General features: G+C 41.3%; 2 protein-coding genes across 2 annotated transcripts in view; both read left to right on the top strand.

Moving 5' to 3' along the window:
- The window catches only part of CCDC117 (coiled-coil domain containing 117), a 40,252-nt gene extending 36,102 nt beyond the window's left edge, over window positions 1-4,150 (top strand). Inside the window, exon 6 of the transcript XR_010622380.1 lies at window positions 4,138-4,150. The gene's annotated coding sequence lies outside the window, so the exon portion shown is untranslated. The remainder of the gene's footprint in view (window positions 1-4,137) is intronic.
- Window positions 1-14,436, top strand: part of ZNRF3 (zinc and ring finger 3) — a 71,040-nt gene that overhangs the window by 15,588 nt on the left and 41,016 nt on the right. The window lies entirely within an intron of this gene.

Raw genomic sequence — 14,436 nt, 5'->3', positions numbered from 1 at the left:
AAAATAATCATAGCTATCTTTTGTAATTGGTTCATAGATGGAATACTTGTGATGTTCCAGTATTTCACATACAGGCTGGATTTGCTGCAGGCAGGAGTGACTAGAGTTGTGGGGTTTTTTTATACATTAAGATACATTTCTTGATTAAAAATAACTAGTACTGCTTTGGGAAACTAGTTCTGTGCCTGTCTTAAAGGTTTAAAGTCAAACCAAGGAGTTTGATGTAGAATTGGAGTTGAAATAGTGCAAATTCTGAAGTTAGCTATTTAGCACACTTGTCACAAAGTTGAAGTGGGATTTACTTTTTGCTCCCCTGTTGCATAAAGAGGGGATCTCCTGCATACATGGCTGTATCTGCACTAATCTGTTAATATGGACTTGCCTTCTAGTAGTTTTGTAGCAGATAACATGGATTTGTGTGCTTAAAGTTTGTTGGCAACTTTCTATGTATTGCAAATCTTGCAATAAGATGTTTGACTTCCTCCTCCCCCAGCCAATTTGCCCAAACCAAGTTTCTGAAATGGTAATGTGAACTTCTCAGCTGCTGTGTGGATGGAAGATCACTCTGGAATGAAATTGTTGGCAAAGTCAGAGCTTCATTTTTCCACAACTAAATGTTGAAGTGATCTTCGAAATGTCAAAGTACAACCTAATGGCTTTTGGGGGGCCCAACTCATCCCCTTCCCTAGGTAACATGCAGAACAGCTACTGGGGATGGCTTTTTGTTTGCCTCCATAGTAACTAATCCATTCATCAAAGCTGCCCATCTGGACTTCATACTGCTTCCAGGTAACAGTGATCTCTTGTTAACCTGTCAAATACTTTTCATTCTGCCCTATTTGCTAGTTCCTCACAAAAGGCTTGGAGTGTGAGAATCTGCCATCAGTGCTGTTTGACATTCACCCTCAGACACTGAAGTGTGACATCCAAAATTTCTGTGACTTACTTTCTTTTGTATCTCTGCCATAGCCCCAAATACTAGAAATATTCTTCAGTGAATTTCATATGTCTAGAATTGACGTGTAACTTTCCAACCTGCAGTCAAGTAAGGAGGAGATCTTATAGGCAGAAACATCTGAATTTCCAACCCTTACTTTGTTCATCTCACTCAGGTGTTGTAGGAAAAATATCAAAGTGAAATTAATGACTTTATAATAGTGTTCATAGGGTCAGAATTGGTCTTAATTTCTGACTGTTCTTAACTTTATAGTTTGTTTCTTTATAGCAAAGTCCATTTTGATACAGATCTGGAAACTATCCTGTCACAAAGTCTCTTGCATCTCCATGGACTATACTAATTAACTTTGAGTATTGATTGTTGCATGTAACTTTTTATGCTAATATCTGTGTCTCTTACTGTGTGTATCTGAATGTGGGTGGGAAATATAATGATGATGAGGAATACAGAACTGACAGTTAAAGAATAATACCAGTGTACTGTTTTGGCTTCAGGAATTTAAACTGTTATATGCACAGCTGAAGTTTGAAGGCTGGTAGGTTTATAATGGATTTTGTCACTGTTTGCCTATTCTTAAGAATTTGGCATGAGACTCCTTTCTCTCTGGACAGGTGTAAATGTTTGAAGAATGACCATCCCATTTCCTCCTCTACTTCCATCATTCTGAGCACAGGGATAATGGAGCTGTGACTTTGCTCTGTATCAAACGAAAGTCTTGAGCCTTTGCATCAGGGTTGTAGTTGAGGAGCTTAATAACTCTTCATTGTCCTTTCCCCCCTTGAATTTGTCCAATACCTTTTGAAGGATTTTTTACTGTAAATATAGCAGTGAATGCTATGTTGCATTATGTATAGAATCCACTTGGATTGTAATGTCAAACCTGTAGGTGGACCTGTGTGTAGCATTTCAGGTGATTTAAGTTGAAATATGCCCAACTATATGATGAAATGAGGGGGAAAAGGATGCTGCTCAGTTGACAGCTAGTGAATGAAAACTTTGAATACAAAGCCATACCTATGCAGAAAGGGGTGTTTCTGGCAGAAATTATACCTTTGTGGAAAAACAAGAGTGGCAGTGTCCCACTTGCAGGCACACTCCCCAGTGAAAAGGAGAGAGGTTGAAAAATGGCTGTCACATATTTACCTCTGTAGCCTTTGGCAATAAAAAGGAGTTGAAGGGGCTTTGACAAACTGAGAGCAAGTCCGTAGGTCTCATGATCAGGAGATGCTGTCCGTTTTCAGACTTTCCTTTTTTTGTTCTTGCTCGCTTTTTACACTGATTCATCTGTTCAGTCACAGAGTTAGAGGTGTCTGTGCTCAGTGTTCCTCTTGGGAAGTCAGTAGGGTGGAAACACTGCTCAAAGTATTCCTGAGCAGTCATCTCTGCTTCTACTTCTGGAGTGTGGGAAGGAGTTGAATAACCCACAGAGAAGGGGAATCTGAAGATGTCCTCTGAATTCATAAGACCTCTGTAGAGAGCAGTGCCTGCTCTCATCTCTCATTCAGGTAACTGCAGTAGAGGTGTTACAGAATACTAACTCAGTTTCCACAGAAATTTCAAGGAGACAGCTAGTGGGCTGAATGTTTAAGAATTCCTGTTGTTTTAGGAACAGGTTTCCTGACTATGCTGCCAGTCAGAAAATGTAGGTCTGGTACAAAGGCACTCAACTATACTTCATTCCTTAGCACACCCAAGGTGTGTACAGTTAACATGCACACACCCCTCAGTGTTTTATTGCTTTCCACACGTGTACCCCTGACTTCCCCAGTGATTGTTCTGTCCTGCTCTTACAAGCTTAGGAACTATGCTCCAAGAAGGTGAGGCTGCTGTAAAGGAAGGGGAGTAAAGGAGAAATTCTTAAACCTTCAGAAAGAAGACAATGTGGACAGCTAACTGGCATGCTCTTTTTTTTAATCTTTAAGTTCTGAATCCTTAGGAAAAATATTCATATTACATTTGGTGTAAGCAGCATTGCATCTGGGTGAAAAGAGACACATACTGTGTGCTAATCGCTACTTCTCCATCTCATCCCTGGAGGTAGTGCAGCCACACAGTGCACCACCAGGGCTTGTGCTGAATGTTAGTTCCTTTGGGATTCAACTTGAGAGTGTATTTGGGTATTTATAGCTGATTGTTTACATGATCTGGAGTAATAATGTCTTGCAATCATTTAAGCTGAATTCTGGTGTCTTACAGAAAGAAGAACCTTGAGAATAAGTTTATGATAATTAACACAGATTCTGTTTCTTCTCTCCCCCAAAACAAGAAAGAGGGAAAACAAAGAAGATAATTATTGGTCTGTCACTTTTCATTTAAGTCATTAACATAATACATTTAATTTTTAGTTTCCTGGTATCTTTTTTTCTTCCTACATCCTCTATGGAGAGTGTAACATACTGGTTACTTAAGGGTTAAATCATCTTGCTTTTGGAAGCAGCTGGGCAGTTTACACTCCTTGCTGGGCTGTACAAAAATACTTTTCCTTTGAAGTACTGGGAGGAGCGGCTAAGGGTAAAACCTGGAATGGGGTTGCAGCTAGCAGTTTGTAGTGGGCTTAGCTGCAACAGGCAGCTGTGCCTGCAACTGCTGTGTGTGATGGCAGAGAAGGTCAGGGCTTCCTTCTCTCTTGCCTTTACAGTCTCAGTGGGAAGACTTTCTATTTGAAATTCTTTAAGTGCTATTGTTGGAAAATTCTTGGATTGGGACAGGTTGCAAGAACTATAGATTAAAAATATCCCTTCCCTTAAAGACAGGACAAATACAGGGCCCCTGTTGAATGCTCCTTGACTGCTTGAGATTTGATCTGGTAGCGAAATACAAACTGCTGCTGTTTGTGGTGAGAAAGATTCACCTCCACTGAGTGGTGGGAAGGAGGTCGAACTCTTTTGCATAATGGACATGCTAGGAAAAGCTTTCAGGAGTCTTGCTTCCAAATTTGCTTGAACCTGCAAAATCTCATACCTGATGCCACATCTGGGACACTGAGTTCACAGCTCAGCAGTGAAGCTACTGAAGGGATGATGGGAGTCCTGCGAGCAAGTTGGATAGAGCTCATTGTGCTTCTGAGGAGTGCTGTGCAATAGGAACCCTTCTGCTGCATACAGCGTGCTAAATAACTGAATTAAATTGCCTGATATGGCTCAAAAGCAAATATTTTTGTAGATGAAACCTGATGCAAGACGACTCCAGTGCACTTGCCAGCAGTGAAACTAGACAAAATGTAGTGACTCTGGTTTTCTAGGGTAATACTTGGCACTGTGGTAATTGGCTGTGGAAAATATTTGTATGCCTCTTTTGGGAAGGTTTGAATCTGAGAAAGGTAATTGTCACCACTATATTAACTGTGGAAAGTAAACTTCCTGTTAACGACTGCTGCCAATAAATGTGATTAAAAGCAGTTTACCCACCAACTAATAAGAAGGTGACATTATAAAGCCTGACTTTGTTCTGTGCTGAGAAACCTTGTGTCTGCTTTTCACTTAAGGAAAGGGCTTTATTTTCCTTAGTTCTGAATCGGCAGTTTATCAAATGTTAGCCTAGTTCAGGAACTGAAGGGAACTTTTAGGTGCTGTCTGTGGGCTTCTCTTGGGGGGTGAAGGGGAAGTTTACTTTCCATCTGAATTTAACTATTCCATGCCCTCATGCAAGTGAATTTGTAAGCTGTGTGTGTATATTCCCTACCATCCTAAGATGTTTTGGATTTGTTCTTGCTGAGAAGTTGATAGTGCTACATATCACATCTCCAAACTTGTGCTTAGATTTCTATTAACTGCCCCTAATAATCCTGTCCCTTTGTACTCATATAAGGTTCTGATAGTTGGCTGTTATTAGTGTCACCCTGTTTATTTCCTGCTTTTCTTTAGTTTCTACCTCTGCCTCTTTTTCTGAATGCTAAAAGCATTGGGGCTTGAGTTGTTGAAAAGCTGAATGTTTATCTAGATCTACTCTGAGTTGCGTGGAGGGTTCTGTCCTTGAAATGTGTGTCAATACTTGCAGTGCCTTGCTTTCCCATTTAACTACTCAAATTCTAGTGGATACATACAGTAATATAGGCCTAAGAACATCAGAAGAAGTAATCTGGCATCATCCTGGAGCCATCACTCAATCATCACTGATACAGTGAACACATTTATTTTCTGGGAAGTCGGTGCCATGGCAGAGCTGGAAGTGAAGGGTCCTAGAACAGGATTTTGAGGAGATTGCATCAAACCAATGCTGTATGTAGGTCTCTGGTTGGAATGACAAGTTGGTTGCCTAGATTCTTTTGTTACCCACAAGGTCTCTTTACCTGGCATTTCAATCCACTTACTGTGTTGTTGATTTGTGCTAATCAAGGTGCTTCGATTTGATGCCAAGGATGGTTCCTACTTTATTGCGAGACAGAAGATGGCAAGTCTTCATTATTATTATTAAATATCCTTTAAACTAAATGTAGTCTAGAGAAGCAGACATTCATGGCTGCTATAGTGACTTTGCTGTGTGTAGCTGAAAGACTAATGCAAAACTGTCACGCTCAACTTTCTAACAGTAGGAAAACTGTTGCCTGTCCAAATGTTGTTGCAGTGGCATATGTGCATTGATTGTGTGTTTTTTGTCTGCCTTTCTGGGCCGCGGGGGTGCACACGCTGTTTCAGCGTGGTAACAAAGCTGCTCTTGGGCAGGAATGGGTGCTACTGCACTGCCCAAAACTGTGCAGGCAAAGCAGATATTATCAGTGCTGGCCCTGGGGCATAAAATAGAAAGATCAAAGCACATGGCAGCAGCACACAGAGGCTCTTCAAAGCCTGAGTAAGGCAGGATTGATAGAGAGAATGAGAAAGCTCTTGCTGATGTAATCACAGCCTGTGAGACAGGTTGTGTTGTGCTTTTTTTTAATTTAAACAAAGACACAAAGACGGTCCTTGTTTGTTTAGAGAGGTGAAGCGTGTGCCACAGATGTAGGGCATGGATACCTGAGTGTTTAGAGGCTTTCCATGGATAGCAGGAGCCCGAGCTTTCTGAAATAACTGCAAACTCACAGCTTTACTTTTTATTGTGTGCAGCTTCTGCATGTGGTATTCTCTCACTTGTGGTGTCCATGTGGGATCAAGCAGGGAAGTGGCAACAGAAAGAATGCTTGCTTTCAGACTGCTTTCATTATTAAAATGGGAACTAGTTTTTCTCTCAAACTCTCATTAAAGCATTTTTGGGTTTGTTTGAAAAAAGAGTACAGGCAAGGTGGAATCAGAGGGTATGTGACAAGCCTGGTTCAATGTCAAGTAGCACAGGACTGTCCAGGCACAAACTATAAGAGAGAAGCTGTTCACTTCCCCTTCATGTATGTGGAAAGGAGGAAGGAGAGGAATGACTTCACTGAAACAGGCGTGTAGGGTTGGAAAGTGTGTCCCATTTTTCTCCTCTACAAACTTCAGTTCTCTTTATATGCTGTGGTTGCTGGAGTGTGACAGGACTGTTTCTGAACTTTCCTTCTGAGTGTAAAGGTGAAGGATGGAAAACAGCTTTTTAAAGGGAACCTCGTGAAACTGACCTAGAGCATGATAGTGCAGCTTTTCCACCCAAAGACACTTGTATGGTGCGTGGTGGATGACAAGTACTAGCACAATCTGACATGCAAAAACTTGGTGACCAGAGTATGAAGACTATTACCAGACACACAACATACATTGCTTGGTGTAGCTGTATTAACTTCTCTCTTCCTGTAAACGTTTGAAACTCAGGCAAAACAATTCAACTTTCTTGGATTGTGAGTAAAGCTTCCATGCATGTCTCCTCTTAGTATAGACTTTGTGTGTGTGTGCACTGCCTGGACATGTCTCATGGGAGGGATAGCTGTTAAAATTCTGAAACTGAAGACTTCATCATTCTGCACTGTTTTGCATACTGACTGTTTTAGGAGAAAGATCTAATGGTATTATCTCAGTCCCAAAACTTATTGCAAGATGCTGGAAACCACAGTGGTTATTTCTAGCTGGCAAAATCTCCAGCTTTCCTTTCCCTGTGGCCATGAGATTGTTTATGGGGCAATTCAGATTAGTGCCCAAAATTGTGGCACTCTAAGTCTGAAAATCTGTTGTGGTGGAAAGAAGGCCTGTTGATGTTATGCTTTGTTCCAGGGTCAGAGCTACATTTATAGGCTACATTTATAGTCTGCTAAATCAGTTCACTATCTTAATAAGTAGTTCTGGCTCAGCAAGTGATGCATCCTCTTCACTGTGGAGTGTCTGAGATGATAGTGGCATTCCTAGTGTTGTGTCATATGGAAGTCTATCTATTTTGCTGGCTAGTATCAAGACTTTTCCTTTTTCTCTTGAACCCTTGCTTCTGCTGCACTCTTCCAGAGGCATCTGTTTGATACTCAGTACTGGCAAAGGAGCTTCATACAATGAAAATACACTGATTTTGGTTTCCAGTTACCAGACCTTCAGGCATCAGGAAACCTGTGCATCTTCTGGAGCTCTGAGATGGGCTCTGACATGCATTTTCGTTAACGCTGCAGACACTATCTCCTCATGATTTAGAGATGCTGGAGAGAAATGGGAATTCTAGCAGTTACTATGACTTTCTAGGGACTTATACATCCACTTAATATTTACTTTTGGGGAATCCCAATGAGATTCTCACTCATTGCTGGTGCAGCCTCACCTTGAGTAGTGTGTGCAGTTTTGGACAACACAGTATAAGGGAGGAGTAAGACTTTAGATAGCATCCAGAGAGGACAGCAAAGATAGTGAAGGGTCTGGAAGGCAAGATGGATGTGGCTGAGGTCCTTCAGTTTGTTTCTCCTGGAGCAGAGGAGACCAAGAGGCATGAGGGGGGAATGCTAATCTCTGGTGATGGTGACAGGGCTCAAGGGAATGGCACGGTGTTGGGTTGTGGGGGCTAGGGAAAGGGTCTGCTCGAGAGGATGGTGGGCATGGAGCAGGCTGCCCAGGGCAGTGGACGCAGCCCTGAGCTGCCAGGCTCAGGGAGCATTGAGATACTGCTCTCAAGTATGGGGTTTCAGTGGTCCTGTCTGGAGCTGGGGGTTGGACTCCATCCTTGTGGGTCACTTCCAACTCAGGGCATTCTGTGATTGTAAGGCTGGCAATCTGGTCTGTTTTAAGAAAAGAGTACTTGTTTACCAACTGTTTTCTATTACCTGTGGGAGAGAATGCATTGCAGGTTACAACCATCAGTATGGCATCCCTGTGGTTTCTCTTTTAGAGAGCAATAGGACAAAAATAAGGCATGTTAGCTGATTTCCTGTGAGCTTTACTTGAGTTTAGTCTCCTACTTCTGTCAGCAATATCTGTGGCCTTTTGATTCATGCAGCCACGTGAATTAACACAACTGCCATACCAAGTTAAACTAAAAATTAATCTCTTCCAGTGACTCTCTCAGGCAGAATCTAGTTGTGGATACTTAAGAAGGAATATAAGATTAAAGGAAGCACATAGGGAGAGTTCTGCAGCACACATTTCCAGGCTCTACTGCTTGTGCCTTAGGACTTCCTATTGGCAACTTCCTATTGGCATCAGCTAATGCATATGAGCACTCGATGGCTATTTCATCCATAACTTTTTCCACAGTATTGTCTCATGGATTGCTTATCTGAATGTGAGAGAGCAAGACCCTGTTTTTGAGAGCCTTTTCAACCCTTCTGTGCTGTGACATTGTATGTACTTCTGAAGAGTAAAGGCGTCAGAGTTGGTGCATTGCAGTGCAGGTCAGGAATAGCGGCTTACTTGGCACCTAATTAAATTGCTCCTTAATGAAAGGAAGAAGAGTAAATTTCCAGAGTTGTCTCATTCTTACTGGTCAGTGTAAGTTTCATAGTTCAGGGTTTTTTTTTGAGCTATGGATAAAAATGTGTTGCCAGGAAGTCATTGTTCTTTCTGTCTTTCTAATTCTGTGTAGCAGCTGCATCGTCTTTAGCTGCTATTAATGTTCAGAGCTCTTTGAACAAAGGAGTGTTACACTGATGCAAAGTCTTCCTCTGCAAGACATTCCCTGTGAAGCTATCTTTTGTCTCTATGGGCCCTATTGTAACCATTCCTGTATTTGTGAATGAACAGGAAGCTGCTGATGATAGGGAGCAGATGAGTTTGATCTTCAACAGGTTTTACTCAGACTTCCACTTGAGGGAGTTTATATAAGAGCTGAGCTGTACCACTGTCAACTGCGGTCTGATCATTTGTTTCCTTTCTTTAAAGAAGCTGGAAAATATTATTGATGCAAGGGAAAATGTGCTAAACTTCTGTATCTGCAATGTCATTGTTCAATTAAATTTCAGGAATTTTGTCAGTCACTTTCATCTTGAAAGAATGAGCTTGGTCATGTTTGATTAGAGATCACATTCTATCATTTGTTGTCCTGCTTGTGTCTAAACAGATTCATGATGTCCAAGGTAACTTCACGGCTCCTCACGTAGCAGTGATCAGTGACTAGGAAAAGGGAAGACTTCTTTCCAGCATCTCTCCTTTTGTCCATGGGCTTCAAAAGTATAGGAACTGGAGTTACGAAGGAGGTCGTAGTATCTGTGTATGCACAGTATACAATATTAAGTTCCAGCACAGCAAGCAACTTTAAAAGTTACTGAAAGATGTGATCATGCAATAACTTTAGTCTGTGTTAGATAGCAAAGCTGAATGTTTGTACTGAACTAATAGTATTCAAGGAAGAACGTTGGGAGTAAAGGGCTAAACAACTTCATAGCTCCTGGGCCTGAAATTGCACCCAATTCTGGCAGTAAGAGGTATGGATTTGAAGTACTGCATTAGTTTAGTTCTGGAGTAGCTGTGGTGGTTGAGGCATTCTGAAATCAGCCAACCTAACAAAAACCCATGCTGTCTTGTGATGTGGCAGTAGCAAGGAAACAAAACTTGGTATAGAATACTAGAACCAAATATTCTATCTGAATATTGATAAATAGTCATGCCTACTCCTAGCTGAACAGCAGAAGCTCTGCATAGTATGTCAGCCACGGAAGTTCCTAACTCTAGCTCTTATCACACAGTTATCACACAGCTATCTTTTTCTTATGGTCTTCTATTTGGTGCTCAGAAAGTACTGTACTTTCTATGGACATATAACCAATCTATATTCAAAATCTTTAATTAAATGAAGGGACTCTTATTTGCATTTTTAAAAGTGAGGGACTGTTAGTGCTTTAATGTTAGAGATAAAACTAGCAGCTCACTAGACGAGGAATAAAGAGATGTCTTTGGCTGTTCTTTTCACAATGCCTACCATTTTCTGTTTATTTTGTTAGTAGATACAGATCTCATTAACTTTTGAAAAGTTTTTGTATATTTCATGTTGTCTACAGACACTGCTCTCTGTATATTAGGTCCTTGGTTAAAGGAGTTCTCCCCAGCAAGCAAGTCTTGGCATATATAGAGTGGGTTCTGCATCAGTGCTGATCCTGGAAAGGATCTTGGTTAAATACAGCGCTGAGGTGTGCGGTGAGGCAAGGAAGGAGGGATCCTAAAAGGTTTCACAAAATGTGGCTAAGGTTTATTTCCCTTCTTCAGGATTAAATGTATTTGGAAAATAGTGCTTTGGCAGAAGCTGTGCAGAAAATGTCATGGTAGTGTGGGACCTCCTAGGTAAGGAGCAGAGAATGTAACGGAATCTCACGGGTACTTCTGACATCCAAGCACCTGCATGTTGCATGCAGTTCAAGTCAGTGCATCCTAAAATTGGAATGGAAGAGTGCTTTTTTAACAAAAAATTAAAAAGGCAAGTCACACCTTATGACTTGCTTTATGACACAAGATAAGACTTCATTTGAAGTCTGATGTAGAGACAGTGACAAAATTAGTAGCGACAAAGGCAAAATTATGGAACACTAATGTGTTGCTTACTATTAAACCCAGTGTTCTTGGGGAAGTCTTAGCTCTGGAAATCTTAGTCATTGTTAGCCTTCATTAAGTGGTATCTGTTCTGCCTTTTTTTCTGTAAACTGGTGCAGTTGGTCATTGTTGGAGATAGGATGCTCTGCTTGTTGGTTATTTGGGCACACCCACACCCTCCATGGTTGCTTTTATGACTTCCCCAGCATTGCATAGAAACTTTGTGGTAGAAGAAGCAATCCAGTCTCTTGGGAAGCATTCAGCTACTTTAACCACAACATTGTGTTTTCTTTTCTCATAGTAACTTACCTCATTTGCTGCACGCTATCCAATTTTTGTAATGTGTGAGGGAAACATCCTTCAGACGGAACTCATTTGTCCCCACTTCTACATGCTTGGAGTAGAGTTTACACCATTGATTACCCAGTGAGGCATACCTCAGTGTTGAGGATACACAGTACTGAACACAGTCCAATAAGCTCTACTGGTCCTGTTGGAGTGGGCTGCATGCCAGTGCTACAGGAGTTGTTTTTTAATAGAAAACCTTTGTGTAGAAGAGAGGAAACGAAGAGGTAATCTGAAAGAGAGATTAGTCCCCACGTTAATGGCCACTGGCAGAAGTAATCTAGCAAGAGATGGAGGAAGAAGGAAAATTGTATCCAGCCTGGCTGTTTGCAGTGATAAGTTAAACGGTGCTGTTTGCAGTTACTATTTCAGCAGGTTGCTTCCTCAGTATTAAGAATAACTTATTTCAAAGTTATTCTTGCTCCCTACTACAGAATGTTCTTCAGAAGTGGTTTGATGTAGAGCTAATCTTGTTCAAAATGGTTGCCAGTTGCCACTTGGGGCAATAGGACTGAAGCCACAGGCTGCCATCAGGTGGCTGTTCAAGAAGTGTGTTTTTCTTCCAAAGAATTGAAATGCTTCTTTCCATGTGGAGACACAGAAGGTCTCAATGTTCTCTAAATTCCTGTGTAATAGACACTGAAAACAGTGCAGTTATTCATTTTTATCTGAATTGGAAAAGCCAGTGCAGCAGGTATTTTCTTTTATAGGAAAATAGTACCATTAATCTGGAAGTTATTTTGGGGGGCAACTCTTTGTGGCATGTTTGCCATAATATTGGACGCACTTTTTCTTCCCCCTAAGTGTATTCCATTTTTTTTTCTGTGCTATGGATGAGAAAGTTAAACTGTAGAAGAAAGGAATGCTTTTTTTTGTAGTCTCACAGGGAAATTATTTATCTGCAGTGGAAATCTACATCATTTCTACTTCCATTTTAAATACATCAGAGATTCTGCTGGTATCCATGGTGGCACTGGATCTCACTTAAAAACTGTATTGAAAGCTAGATGCAATGGTTTCAAACTAAAGGAGGAGAAATAGGATGTAAGGAAGAAGTCTTTACCCTGATGGCAGTGAGGATGTGCAGAGGTGGTGGTGCCCCATTCCTGCAGAGGCCCACAGACAGGGCATGGGGCTGTGAGCACTGATGGAGCTGTGGGTGCCCCTGCCCACTGCTGGCAGTGGGACCAGATGGCCTTTGGGGGGTCCCTTCCATCTCAAAGCATTTTGTGAGTTGGTCCAGTGTATTTGAGTACAAAGCAGAGTGTGAAGGATGCTGTGGAAATGTCTTCTTGTAAACTTGATAAAATGACACCCTAGAAAAAAAGTAGGGTGCTGCACCTGTTTGGGGACAGGCAAGGAAAGTTAAAGAAAGTTCAGAGTGCAACCAAGTGGGAAGAGTGAGGTATGAGAAGAATGAAAGAAATTCTGTGGAGTTTACTTGACTTGTATACTTCTGCTATTTGTTCATGGTTCCAGAGTGGCTTAAAATAGTGAAATGTAAATAAAAATCTGACTAAAAGGTGAACTCTGAAATTATTTAATATAGAACCCTCTTTTCAGATTAAGAAAGATAGTGTTTTCAATTCCTGCAATGTAAGCTAAGTTAATTGTAAGGAGAGGGAGAAGAACTTCCTTGTTTGGGATGAAACACTGTGTAAGGAAATGGTAGTCATCCTCAAGTGATGTAGTTATTAATTCTTAATTCTGAGACACAGGCTGAAGGAACTTATTTTACCTATGGATTGTATGGTTTATAGGATCTTGAAAGAGCCTTCGTGTTTGTTTTTCACCGGAAGGGTGATCAAACATTAGAACAGGCTGCCCAGGGAGGTGGTGAAGGTTTATGGAAAGTATGGATTAAGGGATGTGGTTCAGTGAGGGGGGTCTCTTGAGGCCAGGTTGATGGTTGTGCTTGATGATCTTGAAGGTCTTTTCCAGCTTAAACAATTGCGTTCTGAAGCTTGATTCATGTGCTGACCAAAGAGAAAGGATGTATCTTTAGGGAATTAACTGTTATATTTTGGTCTTGAATTTTTTTCCCTGTTGTCTAACAGAAGTGCAGGTCTGATATCTTTTGCTTACTGGTTGCTTCTTCCAGGCTAACTTTGGTCAAGGTGGTAATCAAGAACTTACTAAATACTAAAACTTATTTCCATTGACCTTTGTATTGGATGCAACTGTATCTGTTCAGACTATGTAATTCTGCTACTTGCATTTTCAGTCAAGCTGCTGTTGTTTGTTGATGTCAAATAAAACTTCATGCTGCTCCATCTAAAATCCATATTATGGGAGTGTCAGCTGCTTCCCTGCTTTGTGTGTTTTAGGGAGGATTCTAGGGATGAGTTGAGTTAAATACCATGAGATTATTTCCTATCTTACAGACAACATGCTTTGGTTAATATTTGAAGGTGGTTTTTATTGTGGGACTGTCCTGAGCTTAAACTGAAGATATTCTCACTTCCTTTGAGAAGTAATGAAACTGCAGCTGGCTGTGTGTTCTCTGCTGTACTTTCTCCTGTTCCACTTAAAATTAATGAGCCGAAGTCTTAATTTTGAATAGAGCAGGGAGTTCATCCCATGCTGCCTTCTGCCTACTTCTCCCTTCTGCAGCAGATACACAACAGAATGCATCCTGATGAGTCTAAACAGCACTTCAAGTATCTGAAATGCAAAACAGGGTGGGGAGGAGGATGAAAACATCACAGCTTTTTCTCTTTTGTGCTTTCCCTGTTGCAAAGTGCTAAGTACCCATTTGATATTTCTAGCTAGAGCAGCTCCAGTGCTGTCCTCCATCTCTGAATTTCATTGCAGCCCCAGGGGAAGCTGCACCTCTGTGGCTCTCTCGCAGCTGCTGGACTTTGATGGGGACATGCCTGCACTCTTTCCACTGGCCTCCCTTGGCAACCAGCCCTTTGAAGATGACCTCTTGCTGTTTGCCTGTTGTCTCTCATGTGTTGGATTATAGATGAGAGGTTGGCATGAGGGGTGGGGGATGGGATGGAGTGTTGTGCGTTTTAAGCCTCTTTTCTTTCTGCATTCTCAACTTTTTTTCCCCTCTGTGGCTTTTACCTCTGTATATGGCTAAAATGTTGCCATGCATACAGAAAGCTGCTTCTGGCAGAAACGCGCAGCTCCCGCTTGGCATTTGTGTATAAGACAAAGGAGGTTCAGTCAGTTTTGTGATGAGGCTGGTGCATTCTTCTTGTAAGAATCTACTCCTATTAGCTCCTTTCCTCTCACACCCCGTTTTTGAGGACAATTGTTCTTAATTGTAAAGCAGCCTTTCTCTATCTACAT

This window comes from Cyrtonyx montezumae, unplaced genomic scaffold, assembly GCF_038088225.1.
Source record: "Cyrtonyx montezumae isolate F1298 unplaced genomic scaffold, pur_monq_1.0 scaffold_23, whole genome shotgun sequence".
Classification (NCBI taxonomy): Eukaryota; Metazoa; Chordata; class Aves; order Galliformes; family Odontophoridae; genus Cyrtonyx; species Cyrtonyx montezumae.
Note: the sequence above shows the minus strand (reverse complement) of the source record. Positions and strands in the feature narration are given on the sequence as shown.